This window comes from Hyla sarda, chromosome 4, assembly GCF_029499605.1.
Source record: "Hyla sarda isolate aHylSar1 chromosome 4, aHylSar1.hap1, whole genome shotgun sequence".
NCBI classification, from domain to species: Eukaryota; Metazoa; Chordata; class Amphibia; order Anura; family Hylidae; genus Hyla; species Hyla sarda.
The window spans coordinates 418,549,175-418,576,225 of NC_079192.1; the positions used below are offsets into that span (position 1 = coordinate 418,549,175).

Here is a 27,051-nt window from a genome sequence, read left to right on the forward strand (position 1 = left end):
TGTACTACATGGCCTCCTGTACCGTCCTCTCCCTGTACTACATGGCCTCCTGTACCGTCCTCTCTGTACTACATGGCCTCCTGTACTACACAGCCTCCTGTACCCTCCTCTCCCTGTACTACATGTCCTCCTGTACCGTCCTCTCCCTGTACTACATGTCCTCCTGTACCGTCCCCTCTCCCTGTACTACATGTCCTCCTGTACCGTCCCCTCTCCCTGTACTACATGTCCTCCTGTACCGTCCTCTCTGTACTACATGGCCTCCTGTACCGTCCTCTCTGTACTACATGGCCTCCTGTACCCTCCTCTCCCTGTACTACATGGCCTCCTGTACCCTCCTCTCCCTGTACTACATGGCCTCCTGTACCCTCCTCTCCCTGTACTACATGGCCTCCTGTACCCTCCTCTCCCTGTACTACATGTCCTCCTGTACCCTCCTCTCCCTGTACTACATGGCCTCCTGTACCCTCCTCTCCCTGTACTACATGGCCTCCTGTACCCTCCTCTCCCTGTACTACATGGCCTCCTGTACCCTCCTCTCCCTGTACTACATGGCCTCCTGTACCCTCCTCTCCCTGTACTACATGGCCTCCTGTACCCTCCTCTCCCTGTACTACATGGCCTCCTGTACCGTCCTCTCTGTACTACATGTCCTCCTGTACCCTCCTCTCCCTGTACTATATGTCCTCCTGTACCGTCCTGTACTACATGTCCTCCTGTACCGTCCTCTCCCTGTACTACATGGCCTCCTGTACCGTCCTCTCCCTGTACTACATGGCCTCCTGTACCGTCCTCTGTACTACATGGCCTCCTGTACCCTCCTCTCCCTGTACTACATGTCCTCCTGCACTGTCCTCTCCCTGTACTACATGGCCTCCTGTACCGTCCTCTCTGTACTACATGGCCTCCTGTACCGTCCTCTCTGTACTACATGTCCTCCTGTAACGTCCTCTCTGTACTACATGTCCTCCTGTACCGTCCTCTCTGTACTACATGTCCTCCTGTACCGTCCTCTCTGTACTACATGTCCTCCTGTACCGTCCTCTCTGTACTACATGGCCTCCTGTACCGTCCTCTCCCTGTACTACATGGCCTCCTGTACCGTCCTCTCCCTGTACTACATGTCCTCCTGTACCTTCCTGTACTACACGGCCTCCTGTACCGTCCTCTCCCTGTACTACATGTCCTCCTGTACCGTCCTGTACTACACGGCCTCCTGTACCGTCCTCTCTGTACTACATGGCCTCCTGTACCACATGGCCTCCTGTACCGTTCTCTCCCTGTACTACATGGCCTCCTGTACCGTCCTCTCCCTGTACTACATGGCCTCCTGTACCCTCCTCTCCCTGTACTACATGGCCTCCTGTACCCTCCTCTCCCTGTACTACATGGCCTCCTGTACCCTCCTCTCCCTGTACTACATGGCCTCCTGTACCCTCCTCTCCCTGTACTACATGGCCTCCTGTACCCTCCTCTCCCTGTACTACATGGCCTCCTGTACCGTCCTCTCCCTGTACTACATGTCCTCCTGTATCCTCCTCTCCCTGTACTACATGTCCTCCTGTACCCTCCTCTCCCTGTACTACATGGCCTCCTGTACCCTCCTCTCCCTGTACTACATGGCCTCCTGTACCCTCCTCTCCCTGTACTACATGGCCTCCTGTACCCTCCTCTCCCTGTACTACATGGCCTCCTGTACCCTCCTCTCCCTGTACTACATGGTCTCCTGTACCCTCCTCTCCCTGTACTACATGGTCTCCTGTACCCTCCTCTCCCTGTTCTACATGGTCTCCTGTACGTCCTCTCTGTACTACATGTCCTCCTGTACCGTCCTCTCTGTACTACATGTCCTCCTGTACCGTCCTCTCTGTACTACATGGCCTCCTGTACCGTCCTCTCCCTGTACTACATGGCCTCCTGTACCGTCCTCTCCCTGTACTACATGGCCTCCTGTACCGTCCTCTCCCTGTACTACATGTCCTCCTGTACCGTCCTGTACTACACGGCCTCCTGTACCGTCCTCTCTGTACTACATGGCCTCCTGTACCACATGGCCTCCTGTACCGTTCTCTCCCTGTACTACATGGCCTCCTGTACCGTCCTCTCCCTGTACTACATGGCCTCCTGTACCCTCCTCTCCCTGTACTACATGGCCTCCTGTACCCTCCTCTCCCTGTACTACATGGCCTCCTGTACCCTCCTCTCCCTGTACTACATGGCCTCCTGTACCCTCCTCTCCCTGTACTACATGGCCTCCTGTACCCTCCTCTCCCTGTACTACATGGCCTCCTGTACCGTCCTCTCCCTGTACTACATGTCCTCCTGTATCCTCCTCTCCCTGTACTACATGTCCTCCTGTACCCTCCTCTCCCTGTACTACATGTCCTCCTGTACCCTCCTCTCCCTGTACTACATGGCCTCCTGTACCCTCCTCTCCCTGTACTACATGGCCTCCTGTACCCTCCTCTCCCTGTACTACATGGCCTCCTGTACCCTCCTCTCCCTGTACTACATGGCCTCCTGTACCCTCCTCTCCCTGTACTACATGGTCTCCTGTACCCTCCTCTCCCTGTACTACATGGTCTCCTGTACCCTCCTCTCCCTGTTCTACATGGTCTCCTGTACGTCCTCTCTGTACTACATGTCCTCCTGTACCGTCCTCTCTGTACTACATGTCCTCCTGTACCGTCCTCTCTGTACTACATGTCCTCCTGTACCGTCCTCTCTGTACTACATGGCCTCCTGTACCGTCCTCTCCCTGTACTACACGGCCTCCTGTACCGTCCTCTCCCTGTACTACACGGCCTCCTGTACCGTCCTCTCCCTGTACTACATGGCCTCCTGTACCGTCCTCTCCCTGTACTACATGGCCTCCTGTATCCTCCTCTCCCTGTACTACATGTCCTCCTGTACCCTCCTCTCCCTGTACTACATGTCCTCCTGTACCCTCCTCTCCCTGTACTACATGGCCTCCTGTACCCTCCTCTCCCTGTACTACATGGTCTCCTGTACCCTCCTCTTCCTGTTCTACATGTCCTCCTGTACCGTCCTCTCCCTGTTCTACATGTCCTCCTGTACCGTCCTCTCCCTGTACTACATGTCCTCCTGTACCGTCCTGTACTACATGTCCTCCTGTACCGTCCTCTCCCTGTACTACATGGCCTCCTGTACCGTCCTCTCTGTACTACATGGCCTCCTGTACCGTCCTCTCCCTGTACTACATGGCCTCCTGTACCGTCCTCTCCCTGTACTACATAGCCTCCTGTACCGTCCTCTCCCTGTACTACATGTCCTCCTGTACCCTCCTCTCCCTGTACTACATGTCCTCCTGTACCGTCCTCTCCCTGTACTACATGGCCTCCTGTACCGTCCTCTCCCTGTACTACATGGCCTCCTGTACCGTCCTCTCTGTACTACATGGCCTCCTGTACCGTCCTCTCCCTGTACTACATGTCCTCCTGCACTGTCCTCTCCCTGTACTACATGGCCTCCTGTACCGTCCTCTCTGTACTACATGGCCTCCTGTACCGTCCTCTCTGTACTACATGTCCTCCTGTAACGTCCTCTCTGTACTACATGTCCTCCTGTACCACCGTCTCTGTACTACATGGCCTCCTGTACTGTCCTCTCCCTGTACTACATGGCCTCCTGTACCGTCCTCTCTGTACTACATGGCCTCCTGTACTACACGGCCTCCTGTACCCTCCTCTCCCTGTACTACATGGCCTCCTGTACCCTCCTCTCCCTGTACTACATGGTCTCCTGTACCCTCCTCTCCCTGTTCTACATGGTCTCCTGTACCGTCCTCTCTGTACTACATGTCCTCCTGTACCGTCCTCTCTGTACTACATGGCCTCCTGTACCGTCCTCTCCCTGTACTACATGGCCTCCTGTACCGTCCTCTCTGTACTACATGGCCTCCTGTACTACACAGCCTCCTGTACCCTCCTCTCCCTGTACTACATGTCCTCCTGTACCGTCCTCTCCCTGTACTACATGTCCTCCTGTACCGTCCTGTACTACATGTCCTCCTGTACCGTCCTCTCCCTGTACTACATGGCCTCCTGTACCGTCCTCTCCCTGTACTACATGGCCTCCTGTACCGTCCTCTCCCTGTACTACATGGCCTCCTGTACCGTCCTCTCTGTACTACATGGCCTCCTGTACCGTCCTCTCCCTGTACTACATGGCCTCCTGTACTGTCCTCTCCCTGTACTACATGTCCTCCTGTACCCTCCTCTCCCTGTACTACATGTCCTCCTGTACCCTCCTCTCCCTGTACTACATGTCCTCCTGTACCCTCCTCTCCCTGTACTACATGTCCTCCTGTACCGTCCTCTCCCTGTACTACATGGCCTCCTGTACCGTCCTCTCCCTGTACTACATGGCCTCCTGTACCGTCCTCTCTGTACTACATGGCCTCCTGTACCGTCCTCTCCCTGTACTACATGGCCTCCTGTACCGTCCTCTCCCTGTACTACATGTCCTCCTGTACCCTCCTCTCCCTGTACTACATGTCCTCCTGTACCCTCCTCTCCCTGTACTACATGGCCTCCTGTACCGTCCTCTCTGTACTACATGGCCTCCTGTACCGTCCTCTCCCTGTACTACATGGCCTCCTGTACCGTCCTCTCCCTGTACTACATGGCCTCCTGTACCGTCCTCTCTGTACTACATGGCCTCCTGTACCGTCCTCTCCCTGTACTACATGGCCTCCTGTACCGTCCTCTCCCTGTACTACATGTCCTCCTGTACCGTCCTCTCCCTGTACTACATGGCCTCCTGCACTGTCCTCTCCCTGTACTACATGGCCTCCTGTACCGTCCTCTCTGTACTACATGGCCTCCTGTACCGTCCTCTCTGTACTACATGTCCTCCTGTAACGTCCTCTCTGTACTACATGTCCTCCTGTACCGTCCTCTCTGTACTACATGGCCTCCTGTACTGTCCTCTCCCTGTACTACATGGCCTCCTGTACCGTCCTCTCTGTACTACATGGCCTCCTGTACTACACGGCCTCCTGTACCCTCCTCTCCCTGTACTACATGGCCTCCTGTACCCTCCTCTCCCTGTACTACATGGTCTCCTGTACCCTCCTCTCCCTGTTCTACATGGTCTCCTGTACCGTCCTCTCTGTACTACATGTCCTCCTGTACCGTCCTCTCTGTACTACATGGCCTCCTGTACCGTCCTCTCCCTGTACTACATGGCCTCCTGTACTACACAGCCTCCTGTACCCTCCTCTCCCTGTACTACATGTCCTCCTGTACCGTCCTCTCCCTGTACTACATGTCCTCCTGTACCGTCCTGTACTACATGTCCTCCTGTACCGTCCTCTCCCTGTACTACATGGCCTCCTGTACCGTCCTCTCCCTGTACTACATGGCCTCCTGTACCGTCCTCTCTGTACTACATGGCCTCCTGTACCGTCCTCTCCCTGTACTACATGTCCTCCTGTACCGTCCTCTCCCTGTACTACATGTCCTCCTGTACCCTCCTCTCCCTGTACTACATGTCCTCCTGTACCCTCCTCTCCCTGTACTACGTTCTCCTGTACCGTCCTCTCCCTGTACTACATGGCCTCCTGTACCGTCCTCTCTGTACTACATGGCCTCCTGTACCGTCCTCTCCCTGTACTACATGTCCTCCTGTACCCTCCTCTCCCTGTGCTACATGTCCTTTTTATGTCCCTGTTCTTGTGATTTCCAGGGGTCCCTGCAATCGGACCCCACTGATCAGCTTGTAACCCCTCGATCCTATGGACTGAAGTGGATAAAAAGCTGAGATTGGAAAACCCCTTTAACCCTTAGTGACCTGATCATCAGGCCGCACTCTCCTATTCTGGTGGATTCACATTGGTTGCTCAGTAACCCTGCGGGTGCCATGTCTGTAATGTCTTAGGTCTCCGTTCTCCTTACCACCAGAGCCCAGTAGGTTATGTAAATCAGGATTCTCAGAGATAAGCTGTTGATCTGTCCTCCACAATGCTTTATCCTACAGCCGTGTCATTTATATTATATAATGTGTTTTATGTATTTTTATCTCCAAATATTACTGCACCACCTGCTGGCTGTCTAATCTTACTGCATCTCAATGATATTGACATTATCTAACAGCACCACCTGCAGGCTGTCTAATCATACTGCATCTCAATGATATTGACATTATCTAACAGCACCACCTGCAGGCCGGCTTGTATTACTACATCGATAATATGCACAAATCATATGAAACAGCACCACCTACGGGCTATCTGCTGTTACTGCGTCTCAATTAAATGAAAACCCTCCATCCAAGGTGCCTCCAGCTGTTGCAAAACTACAACTCCCAGCATGCCCGGACAGCCAAAGGCTGTCCGGGCATACTGGGAGTTGTAGTTTTGCAACAGCTGGAGTTACCCTGGTTGGGAAGCACTGCTCTAGGAAGGTCCTTTTCCCCAACCATTGGACAGGACATAAGGAATAAATCACGATACATCCCGATGCATCTGGCGTGTCCCATTTCAGTACCCCTGAAGACGCCGAAGGTCCAGAGAAACATGATATACTGCATTATAAACTAACAGTATATAGCGTTCTTGTTTTAAAAAAAAAAAAAAAACAAGAGGCCGCATGCCTGGATCTGCTTTTATCCGTTTTACATGGACATCAGGGTAATAGGAGGTAAAGCTAGCCCTTTTTTGAGCTAATGCTAAGCCCCAAATTAGTAATAAGCGTCATCTATCCAACAGCGATTTGGGAAAAGAAAAAAAAAACACCACTGGTAAAAAAAAAAAATTTAAAATGTAAAAAAAAATTTTTGGAAAAAAAAAATGCCCCCGTTCCCCTCATTGGCCATTTTAATAATAAAGGTAAAAACCCCTCTGGTCATTGATGTAGTCTTCAAATTCGAAGAATTCGTCTGTATTTGGGAATCGGAAAGACAAAAAAAAAAAGAGAACAAAAGAAATGTTGGGTGCTTAGACAGTGCTAGAAGGCCGTGTTCTTACATTTGTACTATAATTGTATTGACTCGACCTCGTAAGGTTCATTCTTCTGGTGTTTGGCTAAAGCTTATGTATAGTTCGGCGAGGCCCGGGCCAATCGGCAGCAAATGGCCTATGGTATTCTACTGTGGCGTTCACACCCTGTTTCGTTGTATCGCTTTATTACCTGTGATAGGGAAATCTCTTCTGAACACGATCTTGTTTACTCTTTGCTTATTTTGATCTCTTCTTATTGTGACTCAGGCTTAGTATACGGTTAACCCTTGGTCTCCTGGTTTTGGTAGTCTGCAGTCCTCTTGGTTTTTGACTCCTCTAGTTTACCATTCTATATCTGTGTGTTAAAGGGGTACTCTGGTGATAAACATTTTCTTTTTAAATCAACTGGTACCAGAAAGTTAAACAGATTTGTAAATGACTTCTATTAAAAAATCTTTACCCTTCCAGTACTTTTTAGCAGCTGTATGCTACAGAGGAAATTCTTTTCTCTTTGAATTTTCATTAAAAAAAAAAAAAGGTTTCCACCAGAGTACCCCTTTAAAGTCTTGTCCACAGTGCTCTCTGCTGACACCTCTGTCTGTATCGGGAACTGTCCAGAGGAGGAGAAAATCCCCATTGTGAACCTATGCTGCTCTGGACAGTTCCTGACACGGACAGAGGTGTCAGCAGAGAGCACTGTGGACAAGACTTTAAAGGGGTACTCTGGTGGAAAACTTTTTTTTTTAATGAACTGGTGCCAGAAAGTTAAACAGATTTGTAAATTAGGAGAAAATAGATTACTCAGTCCTCAGCTTTACCACTCAAAAAAGTGTATGGTGGATGGAAAGAAATATGCTTCTAGACCAATTAATTATGTAATATATTTAATATAAAGCAATAAAAATCCTAAAAAGTCACAGCCGTAGGGCCCTACGAATGTGGATATAGATACAATTATTAATAATTATATTTATCACAAATATTGGATGAGCCCTGAAGAGTAGATATGATGCTCACATCCAATGAACCATATAGGTAAATGATATACCGTGTTATATATTTAGCAAATCGGGCCACACAAGCTAAGCCATATGCTCTTCACTGTATTTACTGTTTAATGTCACCCACTATCGATCGCGTGCCCCTGGCGAGCGCCATCGGTCAGTACCGCTGTGCCCGTCAGCGGTATTGTTTAATGTCATCCGCCAGCGCTATCGATTGAGTGCCCCCGGCGAGCGCCATTGGTCAGCGCTGCGACTAGCGGGACCCCTTTGCCCGCCAGCGCAGCTTCATGCCCGTTCTGCCCCTCATCCCTTGATAACTATCAGGGAACGAGGAACAGAATGGTGAGCATCCCGAGCGCCATCGGTCGAAGCTTCGGGTTATCACAGGGAGAGGAGATCCTCTCTCCCTGTGATAACCCAAGTGAGACTGCAGTGAGTAGCGATACAGTGACTATTAAATATGTCACTTGACACTCGCACACCCCCAGCCCCCACAGTTACCAATGGTTGGGGGCTGGTGTGCGAGTGTCAGCCTATAGAATGTAATGGAGGCGGAGCGCTCAAGCCGAGAACAGTGCTGAGTCTAACATTACATTCTATGGCAAATTGCAATCCACTGCAATGCACCGCCCTTCTTTCATCGGACCAGCTGACTGCCCGACACGTGACCATCCACCCGCTACGTCACACGCCGGGAGCTCGCGGTGGCGACTGCACTTGCCGGTGCTGCCGCCGTTCTTAGCTAGAGCAGGACATCCCAGACACCGGGACCAGCGCGGCGTGGGTGAGTGGCACTTCGGTGTCACTTTTGTAACTTCTTGGCGCTGCAGGTCACATTAGCCGGACTCCTAGCCTCCATGTGGGGTTTATGATTCTCCTCCCGCACAGAACTTTTTCAAACACTCAGTACTGAATTTTCTTTGCAGGATTGACTCTGCTACATATGACTGGTTTCTTTTTCTTCCATTTATTTACAGGATAATTTCCAGATTTTTTCCCAAGCCGGCACGTTACATTGTCAATATATGGTTACACTGTTACTATACTTTGCTTTGCTTGGTTATTGCTGCTGCATTTACATATTGCTGTTGTATCCCACTGCTGCCATATTTTTTATAGGGACACATCATTTAAAGGGGTACTCCGGTGAAAACCTTTTTTCTTTTAAATCAACTGGTGTCAGAAAGTTAAACATATTTGTAAATTACTTCTATTAAAAAATCTTAATCCTTCCAGTACTTATTAGCTGCTGAATGCTACAGAGGAAATCCCTTTATTTGTGGAACACTGATGACATCACGAGCACAGTGCTCTCTGCCGACATCTCTGTCCATTTTAGCAACCATGCATAGCAGATGTCTGCTAAGGGCAGCATGGTGGCTCAGTGGTTAGCACTGCTGCCTTGCAGTGCTGGGGACTTGGGTTCAAATCCCACTAAGGACAACAATAAATAAAGTGTTATTATTATTATAATAACGTCAGGAGAGAAAACTGTGCTCGTCATGTCATCAGAGAGCATTCCAAAAAGAAAAGAATTTCCTCTGTAGTATTCAGCAGCCAATAAGTACAGGAAGGATTAAGATTTTTTAATAGAAGTAATTTACAAATATGTTTAACTTTCTGCCACCAGTTGATTTAAAAGAAAAAAGGTTTACACCGGAGTACCCCTTTAACATCTGTATTGTTGCTCTATTGTTTTGCTAAATATATAACACGGTATATCATTTACCTATATGGTTCATTGGATGTGAGCATCATATCTACTCTCCAGGGCTCATCCAATATTTGTGATAAATATAATTATTAATAATTGTATCTATATCCACATTCGTAGGGCCCTACAGCTGTGACTTTTTAGGATTTTTATTGCTTTATATTAAATATATTACATAATTAATTGGTCCTGAAGCATATTTCTTTCCATCCACCATACACGGTTTTGAGTGGTAAAGCTGAGGACTGAGTAATCTATTTTCTCCTTTATTCTCATTAGGTTGTGAGAGTCTCTCTGTTAACCTCGCATATTATTCCTGTGAGCTGCACATACTCCATTATCCCAGATTTGTAAATTACTTATACAAATCTTAATCCTTCCAGTACTTATTAGCTACTGAATACTATAGAGGAAATTCTTTTCTTTTTGGAACACAGAGCTCTCTGCTGACATCACGAGCACAGTGCTCTCTGCTGACATCTCTGTCCATTTTAAGAACTGTCCAGAGCAGGAGAAAAATCCCCATAGAAAACATATGCTGCTCTGGACAGTTCTTAAAATGGACAGAGGTGTCAGCAGAGAGCACTGTGCTCGTGAGGGGACCGGCTCCAAGTTGTGGAACCGTCACTTAGGGCGATAAGTCAAGTAGGCAGAGATAATGGATCTGGGTGAGAGCAGGGTCGCACTGTTCCCTGCCCAACAAGACGTTACATTATCACAGGCCTAACTTACTTGCTCTGGTGCCATCAGTTTCGCTATGGGGTCTCTTCCTGCCATAGGGGACCAGATGCAAGGACTTTTCCTGCTAGCCGAGGATTTAGTGGGACCAGCAATAGACAACCCAGTCTATGACTAAGTTGGTCCAGGATTTGACTGAGAAGCCCCGTAATCAGGAGCTGTTTATTCATGGTTTGCCTGGAAGGATTCGGAAGTTAGAGGCGTCCCGTGCCAAATGCCGTCTACCCCGGTTTCTGTTCCTGTAGAACCCTGGGGATTATGATGTTCCTCTTGCAAGGGGGTCCCCAAGTCTGGGTGTCTGATGCCCCTGAATTATCCTCAGTGGATGCTTTATTCTGCTTTGGGTCTCTTATATGTTCAATCTGACAGGGCAGCTTTAGCAGAGTTACAGCTAAGGGGTCTGAGACAGGGTCGTAGCCCGTAGAAGAATATTGTACCGAATTTCGGAAATGGCGTGTGGCTTCTAAGTGGAAAGACTCTGACCTGATTTGACCGTTTAGGCTGGGTTTCACCGATTCTGTGAAAGGGGTACTCCACTGGCCACCGTTCGGAAATAAATGTTCCGAACGCTGTTTTCGCGTTGCGGTGGTCGGCCATTCCCTTCGGTACATCACGTCCATGCCCCTCAATGCAAGTCTATGGGAGGGGGCGGGGTGGCCACCACGCCTTCTCCAATGGACTTGCATTGAGGGTGCGTGGTCGTGACTTCACGAGGGGTGTGGCCGACCCCCACAGCGTGAAAACAGCGTTCGGAACATTTAGTTCCGAATGCTGGCCAGTGGAGTACCCCTTTAAGGACATGTTGGAAACCTACAACCCCTAACAATCCCCCCCCAAGCCACTGAACGCAGACAGGAATGGACTGTTACTCTCAGCTTGACTTAAAGGGGTACTCCGGTGGAAAAAATGTTTTTTTTTTTTTTTTTTTTTTTTTTTTTTAAATCAACTGGTGCCAGAAAGTTAAACAGATTTGTAAATTACTTCTGTTTAAAAATCTTAATCCTTCCAGTACTTCTCAGCTCTCGTATACTCCAGAGGAAGTTGTATTTCTTTCTGAAATCCTTTTCTGTCTGACCCCAGTGCTCTCTGCTGACCCCTCTGTCCATGTCAGGAAGTGTCCAGAGTACAAGCAAATCCCAATAGCAAATATTGCTGCTCTGGACAGTACCTGACATAGACAGAGGTGTCAGCAGAGAGCACTGTGGTCAGACTGAAGAGAACTCCAGAAAGAAATACAACTTCCTCTGCAGCATACAGCAGCTGATAAGTACTGGAAGGATTAAGATTTTTAAACAGAAGTAATTTACAAATCTGTTTAACTTAGTGGCATCAGTTGATTTAAAAAATATATTGTTTTCCACTGGAGTACCCCTTTAAGAGGCGCACAAGAGATTCTGTCTAGTCGATAATCTTTGCTTTTACTGTAGAGAATACTAATTTAATCAGATCCCGTGTCACGCATCTGCGTCCAAGTAGTCATAATGGAGACCACTTGGGCACACAGGTATGTCTTGCTTCACATCACTCTAAGCCTGTTAATGTTCCTCAGGGGGTATTAACTTATTGAACCGATTTTTACATCTGGGGGTGTTTAGGAGTCAAAAATGTAGATGTCGATTCTGTGACAGGTGATGAGGATTCTGGAAGACACCAATGATTGGTGTGATAATGAGGAGGAAGATACGGATGAGGACATTAAAGGCCTTTATCCTCTCAGGTTATTGGGGGGCCCTGGGGCCCCTCATAAAAGGGAGGAGGTACTGTAATGACTCAACCTGGCTCTGCTCGGATGGCCAAGATTGCACTATTCCCTGCCCAACGTAACGTTACAACAAACAAAAAATAATGCAGGTTAAAAATATTTTGTGGAAACACAGTCTAACTCTTACTCCTCCCCACACCTGGCTGTATCTTCAGCTCTCGTGCAGCCTCTAGTGACCATCAACTGATTCCCTAGAGGCCCCAGTACAAGGGGAAGATATAGACAGGAGCAGGCAGGGGTAAGAGTTCAGCCCCCAGAACATACAGTAAGTAGAGGTATATATAGAGATGGCTGTTACTGTATGGCCCCCAAAGGGTTAAGTGGTGATGTTGAGCAGCCGAGGGGGTGGGGGGTTAAGTAAGCAGCAATCTATATACATCGTTGTCCACTGTCTAGATTCCAGAAGAGTTGGGCAGGAGGAATATATTGTATGTCCTCTGCTCAGACAAAGCTGCTCCCAGCACTGTGTAGCCGCTGGCGTAGCTCAGAGCAGGGACACATGTCGTTAGGTATTTGGAGGAGACATGATTGGTAAATCTACGGTAAGTGACTGTATAACTGCCGGGGATAAACAACTTCGATGAAGTTTCATTTTGTTTCTTCCGGGAAGGATCCACCCTCTAAAGGAGGAGGAACATTTGTCTCAGCATTGAGGAAGCTATAGCTGTCCAGGTACCCAGAGCTGAGCACAACGTCCATGGGCCACAAACAAGGGCCCCAGGATCATGTCGGACCCCGCAGTCAGCACTTTCTTGACCAAGGTGCTGTGCTCACGTGGGGGGCGACTGCCCAGGAGTTTGCTGCCAATATTCCTGAAGCTTTCCACCGAGCAGATAGAGGAAATCCTACAGGATGAACCCGAAAAGTTCCCTCAGGCTGGAGAGATGGTCCTGGCCCAGAGCCCCATGAGGACCTGCGACAAATATCTGGAAAATATACAAGAGGAGGAATGCGACAAACTGCACCTGTGCCGAAACTACCTGCGGGGCAAGTGCTGGCCGAATATAAGGTGGGTAACCAGAGGGTAATGTACAGGAGGAGGAGGAGGTGACCAGGGAGTAATGTACAGGAGGAGGAGGAGGTGACCGGGGAGTAATGTACAGGAGGAGGAGGAGGAGGTGACCGGGGAGTAATGTACAGGAGGAGGTGACCGGGGAGTAATGTACAGGAGGAGGAGGAGGTGACCGGGGAGTAATGTACAGGAGGAGGAGGTGACCGGGGAGTAATGTACTGGAGGAGGATGAGGTGACCGGGGAGTAATGTACAGGAGGAGGAGGTGACCGGGGAGTAATGTACAGGAGGAGGAGGAGGTGACCGGGGAGTAATGTACAGGAGGAGGAGGAGGTGACCGGGGAGTAATGTACAGGAGGAGGAGGAGGTGACCGGGGAGTAATGTACAGGAGGAGGAGGAGGTGACCGGGGAGTAATGTACAGGAGGAGGAGGAGGTGACTGGGGAGTAATGTACAGGAGGAGGAGGAGGTGACCGGGGAGTAATGTACAGGAGGAGGAGGAGGTGACCGGGGAGTAATGTACAGGAGGAGGAGGAGGTGACCGGGGAGTAATGTACAGGAGGAGGAGGAGGTGACCGGGGAGTAATGTACAGGAGGAGGAGGAGGTGACCGGGGAGTAATGTACAGGAGGAGGAGGAGGTGACCGGGGAGTAATGTACAGGAGGAGGAGGTGACCGGGGAGTAATGTACAGGAGGAGGTGACCGGGGAGTAATGTACAGGAGGAGGTGACCGGGGAGTAATGTACAGGAGGAGGAGGTGACCGGGGAGTAATGTACAGGAGGAGGTGACCGGGGAGTAATGTACAGGAGGAGGAGGTGACCGGGGAGTAATGTACAGGAGGAGGTGACCGGGAGTAATGTACAGGGGGAGGAGGTGACCGGGGAGTAATGTACAGGAGGAGGAGGTGACCGGGAGTAATGTACAGGAGGAGGAGGTGACCGGGGAGTAATGTACAGGAGGAGGAGGAGGAGGAGGAGGTGACCAGGGAGTAATGTACAGGAAGAGGAGGAGGTGACCGGGGAGTAATGTACAGGAGGAGGAGGTGACCGGGGAGTAATGTACAGGAGGAGGAGGAGGTGACCGGGGAGTAATGTACAGGAGGAGGAGGAGGTGACCGGGGAGTAATGTACAGGAGGAGGAGGAGGTGACCGGGGAGTAATGTACAGGAGGAGGAGGAGGTGACCGGGGAGTAATGTACAGGAGGAGGAAGAGGTGACCGGGGAGTAATGTACAGGAGGAGGAGGTGACCGGGGAGTAATGTACAGGAGGAGGAGGAGGTGACCGGGGAGTAATGTACAGGAGGAGGAGGTGACCGGGGAGTAATGTACAGGAGGAGGAGGTGACCGGGGAGTAATATACAGGAGGAGGAGGTGACCGGGGAGTAATGTACAGGAGGAGGAGGTGACCGGGGAGTAATGTACAGGAGGAGGAGGAGGTGACCGGGGAGTAATGTACAGGACGAGGAGGTGACCGGGGAGTAATGTACAGGAGGAGGAGGTGACCGGGGAGTAATGTACAGGAGGAGGAGGTGACCGGGGAGTAATGTACAGGAGGAGGAGGTGACCGGGGAGTAATGTACAGGAGGAGGAGGTGACCGGGGAGTAATGTACAGAAGGAGGAGGAGGTGACCGGGGAGTAATGTACAGAAGGAGGAGGAGGTGACCGGGGAGTAATGTACAGGAGGAGGAGGTGACCGGGGAGTAATGTACAGGAGGAGGAGGAGGTGACCGGGGAGTAATGTACAGGAGGAGGAGGTGACCAGGGAGTAATGTACAGGAGGAGGAGGTGACCGGGAGTAATGTACAGGAGGAGGAGGAGGAGGTGACCGGGGAGTAATGTACAGGAGGAGGAGGTGACCGGGGAGTAATGTACAGGAGGAGGAGGTGACCGGGGAGTAATGTACAGGAGGAGGAGGAGGAGGTGACCGGGGAGTAATGTACAGGAAGAGGAGGAGGTGACCGGGGAGTAATGTACAGGAGGAGGAGGTGACCGGGGAGTAATGTACAGGAGGAGGAGGAGGTGACCGGGGAGTAATGTACAGGAGGAGGTGACCGGGGAGTAATGTACAGGAGGAGGAGGAGGAGGTGACCGGGGAGTAATGTACAGGAGGAGGAGGAGGTGACCGGGGAGTAATGTACAGGAGGAGGAGGTGACCGGGAGTAATGTACAGGAGGAGGAGGAGGTGACCGGGGAGTAATGTACAGGAGGAGGAGGAGGTGACCGGGGAGTAATGTACAGGAGGAGGAGGAGGTGACCGGGGAGTAATGTACAGGAGGAGGAGGTGACCGGGGAGTAATGTACAGGAGGAGGAGGTGACCGGGGAGTAATGTACAGGAGGAGGAGGTGACCGGGGAGTAATATACAGGAGGAGGAGGTGACCGGGGAGTAATGTACAGGAGGAGGAGGTGACCGGGGAGTAATGTACAGGAGGAGGAGGAGGTGACCGGGGAGTAATGTACAGGACGAGGAGGTGACCGGGGAGTAATGTACAGGAGGAGGAGGTGACCGGGGAGTAATGTACAGGAGGAGGAGGTGACCGGGGAGTAATGTACAGGAGGAGGAGGTGACCGGGGAGTAATGTACAGAAGGAGGAGGAGGTGACCGGGGAGTAATGTACAGAAGGAGGAGGAGGTGACCGGGGAGTAATGTACAGGAGGAGGAGGTGATCGGGGAGTAATGTACAGGAGGAGGAGGAGGTGACCGGGGAGTAATGTACAGGAGGAGGAGGTGACCAGGGAGTAATGTACAGGAGGAGGAGGTGACCGGGAGTAATGTACAGGAGGAGGAGGAGGAGGTGACCGGGGAGTAATGTACAGGAGGAGGAGGTGACCGGGGAGTAATGTACAGGAGGAGGAGGTGACCGGGGAGTAATGTACAGGAGGAGGAGGTGACTTGGGAGTAATGTACAGGAGGAGGAGGTGACCGGGAGTAATGTACAGGAGGAGGAGGAGGTGACCACGGAGTAATGTACAGGAGGAGGAGGAGGTGACCACGGAGTAATGTACAGGACGAGGAGGTGACCGGGGCGTAATGTACAGGAGGAGGAGGTGACCGGGGAGTAATGTACAGGAGGAGGAGGTGACCGGGGAGTAATGTACAGGAGGAGGAGGTGACCGGGAGTAATGTACAGGAGGAGGAGGTGACCGGGAGTAATGTACAGGAGGAGGAGGTGACCGGGAGTAATGTACAGGAGGAGGAGGTGACCGGGGAGTAATGTACAGGAGGAGGAGGTGACCGGGGAGTAATGTACAGGAGGAGGAGGTGACCGGGAGTAATGTACAGGAGGAGGAGGTGACCGGGGAGTAATGTACAGGAGGAGGAGGAGGTGACCAGGGAGTAATGTACAGGAGGAGGAGGTGACCAAGGAGTAATGTACAGGAGGAGGAGGTGACCGGGGAGTAATGTACAGGAGGAGGTGACGGGGGAGTAATGTACAGGAGGAGGAGGAGGTGACCGGGGAGTAATGTACAGGAGGAGGAGGTGGTGACCGGGGAGTAATGTACAGGAGGAGGAGGAGGTGACCGGAGAGTAATGTACAGGAGGAGGAGGAGGTGACCGGGGAGTAAGGAGGAGGAGGTGACCGGGGAGTATTGTACAGGAGGAGGTGACCGGGGAGTAAGGAGGAGGAGGTGACCGGGGAGTAATGTACAGGAGGAGAAGGTGACCAGGGAGTAAAGTACAGGAGGAGAAGGTGACCGGGGAGTAATGTACAGAAGGAGGAGGTGACCGGGGAGTAATGTACAGGAGGAGGAGGTGGTGACCGGGGAGTAATGTACAGGAGGAGGTGACCGGGGAGTAATGTACAGGAGGAGGAGGTGACCGGGGAGTAATGTACAGGAGGAGGAGGTGACCGGGGAGTAATGTACAGGAGGAGGAGGTGACTAGGGAGTAATGTACAGGAGGAGGAGGTGACCAGGGAGTAATGTACAGGAGGAGGAGGAGGTGACCGGGGAGTAATGTACAGGAGGAGGAGGAGGTGACCGGGGAGTAATGTATAGGAGGAGGAGGAGGTGACCGGGGAGTAATGTACAGGAGGAGGAGGTGACCGGGGAGTAATGTACAGGAGGAAGAGGTGACCGGGGAGTAATGTACAGGAGGAGGAGGAGGTGACCGGGGAGTAATGTACAGGAGGAGGAGGAGGTGACCGGGAGTAATGTACAGGAGGAGGAGGAGGTGACCGGGAGTAATGTACAGGAGGAGGAGGTGACCGGGGAGTAATGTACTGGAAGAGGAGGAGGTGACCGGGAGTAATGTACAGGAGGAGGAGGAGGTGACCGGGAGTAATGTACAGGAGGAGGAGGTGACCGGGGAGTAATGTACTGGAGGAGGAGGAGGTGACCGGGGAGTAATGTACAGGAGGAGGAGGTGGTGACCAGGGAGTAATGTACAGGAGGAGGTGACCGGAGAGTAATGTACAGGAGGAGGAGGTGATCGGGGAGTAATGTACAGGAGGAGGAGGAGGTGACCGGGGAGTAATGTCCAGGAGGAGGTGACCGGGGAGTAATGTACAGGAGGAGAAGGTGACCAGGGAGTAAAGTACAGGAGGAGGAGGAGGTGACCGGGGAGTAATGTACAGGAGGAGGAGGTGACCGGGGAGTAATGTACAGGAGGAGGAGGTGACCGGGGAGTAATGTACAGGAGGAGGAGGAGGTGACCGGGGAGTAATGTACAGGAGGAGGAGGTGACCGGGGAGTAAAGTACAGGAGGAGGAGGAGGTGACGAGGGAGTAATGTACAGGAGGAGGAGGAGGTGACCGGGGAGTAATGTACAGGAGGAGGAGGAGGTGACCGGGGAGTAATGTACAGGAGGAGGAGGAGGTGACCGGGGAGTAATGTACAGGAGGAGGAGGAGGTGACCGGTCAGTAATGTACAGGAGGAGGAGGAGGTGATCGGGGAGTAATGTACAGGAGGAGGAGGAGGTGACCGGGGAGTAATGTACAGGAGGAGGAGGAGGTGACCGGGGAGTAATGTACAGGAGGAGGAGGTGACCGGGGAGTAATGTACAGGAGGAGGATGAGGTGACTGGGGAGTAATGTACAGGAGGAGGAGGAGGTGACCGGGGAGTAATGTACAGGAGGAGGAGGAGGTGACCGGGGAGTAATGTACAGGAGGAGGAGGAGGTGACCGGGGAGTAATGTACAGGAGGAGGAGGAGGTGACCGGGGAGTAATGTACAGGAGGAGGAGGAGGTGACCGGGGAGTAATGTACAGGAGGAGGAGGAGGTGACCGGGGAGTAATGTACAGGAGGAGGAGGAGGTGACCGGGGAGTAATGTACAGGAGGAGGAGGAGGTGACCGGGGAGTAATGTACAGGAGGAGGAGGAGGTGACCGGGGAGTAATCTACAGGAGGAGGAGGTGACCGGGGAGTAATGTACAGGAGGAGGAGGTGACCGGGGAGTAATGTACAGGAGGAGGAGGAGGTGACCGGGGAGTAATGTACAGGAGGAGGAGGTGACCGGGGAGTAATGTACAGGAGGAGGAGGAGGTGACCGGGGAGTAATGTACAGGAGGAGGAGGAGGTGACCGGGGAGTAATGTACAGGAGGAGGAGGAGGTGACCGGGGAGTAATGTACAGGAGGAGGAGGTGACCGGGGAGTAATGTACAGGAGGAGGAGGAGGTGACCGGGGAGTAATGTAGAGGAGGAGGAGGTGACCGGGGAGTAATGTAGAGGAGGAGGAGGTGACCGGGGAGTAATGTACAGGAGGAGGAGGAGGTGACCGGGGAGTAATGTACAGGAGGAGGAGGAGGTGACCGGGGAGTAATGTACAGGAGGAGGAGGAGGTGACCGGGGAGTAATGTACAGGAGGAGGAGGTGACCGGGGAGTAATGTACAGGAGGAGGTGACCGGGGAGTAATGTACAGGAGGAGGAGGAGGTGACCGGGGAGTAATGTACAGGAGGAGGTGACCGGGGAGTGATGTACAGGAGGAGGAGGAGGTGACCGGGGAGTGATGTACAGGAGGAGGTGACCGGGGAGTAATGTACAGGAGGAGGTGACCGGGGAGTAATGTACAGGAGGAGGTGACCGGGGAGTAATGTACACTCCTTTGGCATCTTCCTAGTGCACAGTTTTGTGGTTTAGTTTTGTTGCACCTTAAAGGGGTACTCCAGGCCAAAACTTATTTTTATATATCAACTGGCTCTGGAAAGTTAAACAGATTTGTAAATTACTTTGATAAAAAAATCCTAATCCTTCCAATAATTATCAGCTTCTGAAGTTGAGTTGTTGTTTTCTGTCTAACTGCTCTCTGATGACTCACGTCCCGGGAGCTGTGCAGTTCCTATGGGGATATTCTCCCATCATGCACAGCTCCCGGGATGTGACATCATCATTGAGCAGTTAGACAGAAAACTTCAGAAGCTAATAACTATTGGAAGGATTAAGATTTTTTAATAGAAGTAATTTACAAATCTGTTTAACTTTCCGGAGCCAGTTGATATATAAAAAAAAAGTTTTTGCCTGGAATACCCCTTTAAGTTATTTAGGTGGTGACTTCCTTTAGCTGAAATTGTCCTATTCAGTGAATTAGCATCTTAATAGACAGTATCAAACAAGATAGGATTAGATACGGCAAATCAGCAGATAGTATCACACCTGGTAGTTTTAAATACCCCAGTTCAGCAGACTGTATCACGTGTTTCTTCTGTTTCAGGCCCCAGTGCCCGTTCTCCCATGATATTTTATCAGATTAGAACCAGAAGGTCTTGAAGGCCAATGAGATCAGTGGACTGAATGAGGATGAGATAAAGGTTCTCCTGCTCCAGAACGACAACCAACTGCTGCCGGGGGTAAGAACAGGACAACGGGGCAAATAATGTACAGATGTATAGGAAGAAAACTACTATAATACTGCCCCCTATATACAAGAATATATCTACTATAATACTGCTCCTATATACAAGAATATATCTACTATAATACTGCTCCTATATACAAGAATATAACTACTATAATACTGCCCCTATATACAAGAATATATCTACTATAATACTGGTCCTATATACAAGAATATAACTACTATAATACTGCCCCTATATACAAGAATATAACTACTATAATACTGCTCCTATATACAAGAATATAACTACTATAATACTGCTCCTATATACAAGAATATATCTACTATAATACTGCTCCTATATACAAGAATATAACTACTATAATACTGCTCCTATATACAAGAATATAACTACTATAATACTGCTCCTATATACAAGAATATAACTACTATAATACTGCTCCTATATATACAAGAATATAACTACTATAATACTGCTCCTATATACAAGAATATAACTACTATAATACTGCTCCTATATACAAGAAAATAACTACTATAATACTGCTCCTATATACAAGAATATATCTACTATAATACTGCTCCTATATACAAGAATATAACTACTATAATACTGCTCCTATATACAAGAATATAACTACTATAATACTGCTCCTATATACAAGAATATAACTACTATAATACTGCTCCTATATACAAGAATATATCTACTATAATACTGCCTCCTATATACAAGAATATAACTACTATAATACTGCTCCTATATACAAGACTATAACTGCTATAATACTGCTCCTATATACAAGAATATATCTACTATAATACTGCCTCCTTTATACAAGAATATAACTACTATAATACTGCTCCTATATACAAGAATATAACTACTATAATACTGCCTCCTTTATACAAGAATATAACTACTATAATACTGCTCCTATATACAAGAATATAACTACTATAATACTGCTCCTATATACAAGAATATAACTACTATAATACTGCTCCTATATACAAGAATATAACTACTATAATACTGCTCCTATATACAAGAATATATCTACTATAATACTCCTCCTATATACAAGAATATAACTACTATAATACTGCCCCCTATATGCAAGAATATATCTACTATAATACTGCTCCTATATACAAGAATATAACTACTATAATACTGCTCCTATATACAAGAATATAACTACTATAATACTGCTCCTATATACAAGAATATAACTACTATATTACTGCTCTTATATACAAGAATATAACTACTATAATACTGCTCTTATATACAAGAATATAACTACTATAATACTGCTCCTATATACAAGAATATAACTACTATAATACTGCCCCTATATACAAGAATATAACTACTATAATACTGCTCCTATATACAAGAATATAACTACTATAATACTGCCCCTATATACAAGAATATAACTACTATAATACTGCCTCCTTTATACAAGAATATAACTACTATAATACTGCTCCTATATACAAGAATATAACTACTATAATACTGCTCCTATATACAAGAATATAACTACTATAATACTGCTCATATATACAAGAATATAACTACTATAATACTGCTCCTATATACAAGAATATATCTACTATAATACTCCTCCTATATACAAGAATATAACTACTATAATACTGCCCCCTATATGCAAGAATATATCTACTATAATACTGCTCCTATATACAAGAATATAACTACTATAATACTGCTCCTATATACAAGAATATAACTACTATAATACTGCTCCTATATACAAGAATATAACTACTATATTACTGCTCTTATATACAAGAATATAACTACTATAATACTGCTCTTATATACAAGAATATAACTACTATAATACTGCTCCTATATACAATAATATAACTACTATAATACTGCTTTTATATACAATAATATAACTGCTATAATACTGCCCCTATATACAAGAATATAACTACTAAAATACTGCTCCTATATACAAGAATATAACTACTATAATACTGCTCCTATATACAAGAATATAACTACTATAATACTGCCCCTATATACAAGAATATAACTACTATAATACTGCTCCTATATACAAGAATATAACTACTATAATACTGCCCCTATATACAAGAATATAACTGCTATAATACTGCTCCTATATACAAGAATATAACTACTATAATACTGCCCCTATATACAAGAATATAACTACTATAATACTGCCCCTATATACAAGAATATAACTACTATAATACTGCTCCTATATACAAGAATATAACTACTATAATACTGCTCCTATATACAAGAATATAACTACTATAATACTGCCCCCTATATATAAGAATATAACTACTATAATACTGCTCCTATATACAAAAATATAACTACTATAATACTGCTCCTATATACAAGAATATAACTACTATAATACTGCTCCTATATACAAGAATATAACTACTATAATACTGCTCCTATATACAAGAATATAACTACTATAATACTGCCCCCTATATACAAGAATATAACTACTATAATACTGCTCCTATATACATGAATATAACTACTATAATACTGCTCCTATATACAAGAATATAACTACTATAATACTGCTCCTATATACAAGAATATAACTACTATAATACTGCCCCCTATATACAAGAATATAACTACTATAATACTGCTCCTATATACAAGAATATAACTACTATAATACTGCCCCCTATATACAAGAATATAACTACTATAATACTGCCCCCTATATACAATGTCACGATTCGGCTTACCGGTTGTGGATCCACTGTGTCAGCGAGGGATTGGCGTGGACCGTGCCGGTGGACCGGTTCTAAGAGGCTACTGGTATTCACCAGAGCCCGCCGCAAAGCGGGATGGACTTGCTGCAGCGGTAGCAACCAGGTCGTATCCACTAGCAACGGCTCAACCTCGCTGACTGCTGAGAAGGCGTGGGACAGAAGGACTAGGCAGAGGCAAGGTCAGACGTAGCAGAAGGTCGGGGCAGGCGGCAAGGTTCGTAGTCAATATGGATAGCAGTAGATCAGGTAACACAGGCTTGGACAACACTAAACGCTTTCACTGGTACAAGGCAACAAGATCCGGCAAGGGAGTGCAGGGGAAGTGATGTGATATAGCCAGGGAGCAGGTGGAAGCTAATCAGGCTAATTGGGCCAGGCACCAATCATTGGTGCACTGGCCCTTTAAGTCTCAGAGAGCTGGCGCGCGCGCACCCTAGAGAGCGGAGCCGCGCGCGCCAGCACATGACAGCCGGGGACCGGGACGGGTAAGTGACTTGGGATGCGATTCGCGAGCGGGCGCGTCCCGCTATGCGAATCGCATCCCCGCCGGCAATGTCAGTGCAGCGCTCCCGGTCAGCGGGTCTGACCGGGGCGCTGCAGGGAGAGAGACGCCGTGAGCGCTCCGGGAAGGAGCAGGGACGCGGAGCGCTCGGCGTAACAGTACCCCCCCCCTTAGGTCTCCCCCTTTTTTTGTCCGGCAACTGCTTTACCTGGGAAGAGGACACCGGGAGTGAATGTAGGGTTTCCTCAAAGGCAGGCCGTACAGCAGGAGTGGGAATGGGGAGGGCAGAGGGTGAAGCTTGGCACGGGGCAGGGTGTCACCAGGACGGGGGCCATGAGGAGGCAAGGCACAGTCCAGATAAGCCTTGGGGGGACCAGGTGTAGGAGGAGGCACTGAGGCTTGCCTGACGGGACTGGGAGGGGGGGAGAGGCATTTCTTGTGGCAAGCAGAGTCCCAGTTCTTGATCTCCCCGGTGGTCCAGTCAAGGGTGGGAGAATGATGCTGGAGCCATGGCAGACCGAGGAGGACCTCAGAGGTGCAGTTGGGAAGGACGAAAAATTAAATCATTTCGTGATGGGGTCCAATGCACATTAAGAGGGGTTTTGTGCGGTAACGCACGGTGCAATCCAATCTAACTCCGTTGACCGCGGAAATGTAGAGCGGCTTGACGAGACGGGTCACCGGGATGCAGAATTTATTCACCAAAGAATCCAGAATAAAATTCCCAGAGGCACCAGAGTCCAAGCAGGCCACGGCAGAGAGGGAGGAGTTGGCAGAAGGAGAAATCCGCACGGGCACCGTGAGACGTGGAGAAGCAGACTTCGAACCAAGAGACGCCACACCCACGTGAGCTGGGTGCGTGCGTGCGTTTCCTAGACGTGGAGGACGAATAGGGCAATCTACCAAGAAATGCTCGGTACTGGCACAGTACAGACAAAGATTTTCTTCCCTACGGCGATTTCTCTCTTCCTGGGTCAGGCGAGACCGATCCACTTGCATGGCCTCCTCGGCGGGAGGCCCAGGCGTAGATTGCAGTGGATACTGTGGGAGAGGTGCCCAGAGATCAAGGTCTTTTTCCTGGCGGAGCTCCTGATGTCTCTCAGAAAAACGCATGTCAATGCGGGTGGCCAAATGGATAAGTTCTTGCAGGTTGGCAGGAATCTCTCGTGCGGCCAGCACATCCTTGATGTTACTGGATAGGCCTTTTTTAAAGGTCGCGCCGAGAGCCTCGTTATTCCAAGATAATTCGGAAGCGAGAGTACGAAATTGGATGGCGCACTCGCCTACTGAAGAATTACCCTGGACCAGGTTCAGCAGGGCAGTCTCGGCAGAAGAAGCTCGGGCAGGTTCCTCGAAGACACTACGGACCTCAGCGAAGAAGGACTGGACTGTGGCTGTGGCAGGATCATTGCGGTCCCAGAGCGGTGTGGCCCAAGACAAGGCCTTTCCTGAAAGAAGGCTCACTACGAACGCCACCTTAGACCGTTCTGTAGGAAACAAGTCCGACAACATCTCCATATGCAGGGAACATTGAGACAAAAATCCACGGCAGAGTCTAGAGTCCTCATCAAATTTGTCCGGCAGGGACAAGCGGAGGCTAGGAGCAGCCACTCGCTGCGGAGGAGGTGCAGGATCTGGCGAAGGAGATGGTTGCTGCTGTAGCAGAGGCAGAAGTTGCTGTAACGTGGCGGTCAACTGCGACAGCTGCTGTCCTTGTTGGGCAATTTGCTGCGATTGCTGAGCGACCACCGTAGTAAGGTCAGCGAGACTTGGCAGCGGCACCTCAGCGGGATCCATGGCCGGATCTACTGTCACGATTCGGCTTACCGGTTGTGGATCCACTGTGTCAGCGAGGCATTGGCGTGGACCGTGCGGGTGGACCGGTTCTAAGTGGCTACTGGTGTTCACCAGAGCCCGCCGCAAAGCGGGATGGTCTTGCTGCGGCGGTAGCAACCAGGTCGCATCCACTAGCAACGGCTCAACCTCGCTGACTGCTGAGAAGGCGTGGGACAGAAGGACTAGGCAGAGGTAAGGTCAGACGTAGCAGAAGGTCGGGGCAGGCGGCAAGGTTCGTAGTCAAAATGGATAGCAGGAGTTCAGGTAACACAGGCTTGGACAACACTAAACGCTTTCACTGGCACAAGGCAACAAGATCCGGCAAGGGAGTGCAGGGGAAGTGATGTGATATAGCCAGGGAGCAGGTGGAAGCTAATCAGGCTAATTGGGCCAGGCACCAATCATTGGTGCACTGGCCCTTTAAGTCTCAGAGAGCTGGCGCGCGCGCGCCCTAGAGAGCGGAGCCGCGCGCGCCAGCACATGACAGCCGGGGACTGGGACGTGTAAGTGACTCGGGATGCGATTCGCAAACGGGCGCGTCCCACTATGCGAATCGCATCCCCACCGGCAATGTCAGTGCAGCGCTCCCGGTCAGCGGGTCTGACCGGGGCGCTGCAGGGAGAGAGACGCCGCGAGCGGTCCGGGGAGGAGCAGGGACCCGGAGCGCTTGGCGTAACAGTACCCCCCCCCCCCCCCTTAGGTCTCCCCCTCTTTTTGTCCGGTTGTTGCTTCACATGGGACGAGGACACTGGGAGCGATTGTAGAGTTTTCTTCTGGAAGACAGAGAAGTCCTGGGTATACTCATCAACGGCAGGCAGTTCAGAAGGAGTGGGAATGGGGAGGGGGGCAGAGGGTGAAGCTTGGCACGGGGCAGAGTGTTACCAGGACGGGAGCTATGAGGAGGCACGGCATAGTTCTGATAGGCCTTGGGGAGACCAGGTATAGGAGGAGACACTGAGTTTCGACTGATGGGACTGATGGGCATTTTTTGTGGCAAGAAGCACCCCAGCTCTTGATCTCCCAGGTGGTCCAGTCAAGGGTAGGAGAGTGGCGTTGGAGCCATGGCAGACCGAGGAGGACTTCAGAGGTGCAGTTGGGCAAAACAAAATGTTAAATTTTTTCGTGATGCAGACCAATGCTCATGAGCAGGGGTTCTGTGCGATAACGCACAGTGCAGTCCAATTTTACTCCGTTGACCGAGGAAATGTAGAGCGGCTTGGCGAGACGGGTCACAGGGATGTTGAACTTATTAACAAAAGAGGCCAAAATGAAATTTCCCGCAGAACCAGAGTCCAAGAAGGTCACAGCTGAGAAGGAGGAGTTGGCAGAAGGAGAAATCCGCACGGGCACAGTGAGACGTGGAGAAGCAGACTTCGTACCAAGAGACGCCACTCCCACGTGAGCTGGGTGCGTGCGTTTCCCAGACGTGGAGGACGAATAGGGCAATCCATTAGGAAATGTTCGGTGCTAGTGCAGTACAGATATAAATTTTTATCCCTGCGGCGAGTTCTCTCTTCATGGGTCAGGCGAGACCGATCCACTTGCATAGCCTCCTCGGCAGGAGGCACAGGGGTAGTTTGCAAAGGATATTGGGAGAGATGTGCCCAGAGATCAAGGTCTTTTTCCTGGCGGAGCTCCTGGTGTTTTTCAGAAAAACGCATGTCAATGCGGATGGCCAAATGGATAAGTTCATGCAGGTTGGCAGGAATTTCTCGTGCGGCCAGCAAATCCTTGATGTTACTGGATAGGCCTTTTTTAAAGGTCGCGCAGAGAGCCTCGTTGTTCCAAGATAATTCAGAGGCGAGAGTACGAAATTGGATGGCGTATTCGCCTATAGAAGAATTTCCCTGGACCAGGTTCAGCAAAGCAGTTTCGGCAGAAGAAGCTCGGGCTGGTTCCTCA

General features: G+C 49.6%; 1 pseudogene; it reads left to right on the plus strand.

The window, feature by feature from the left end:
• The first annotated feature begins 12,698 nt into the window (after window positions 1-12,698).
• The window catches only part of LOC130267771 (zinc finger CCCH-type antiviral protein 1-like), a 32,595-nt pseudogene continuing 18,242 nt past the window's right edge, over window positions 12,699-27,051 (plus strand).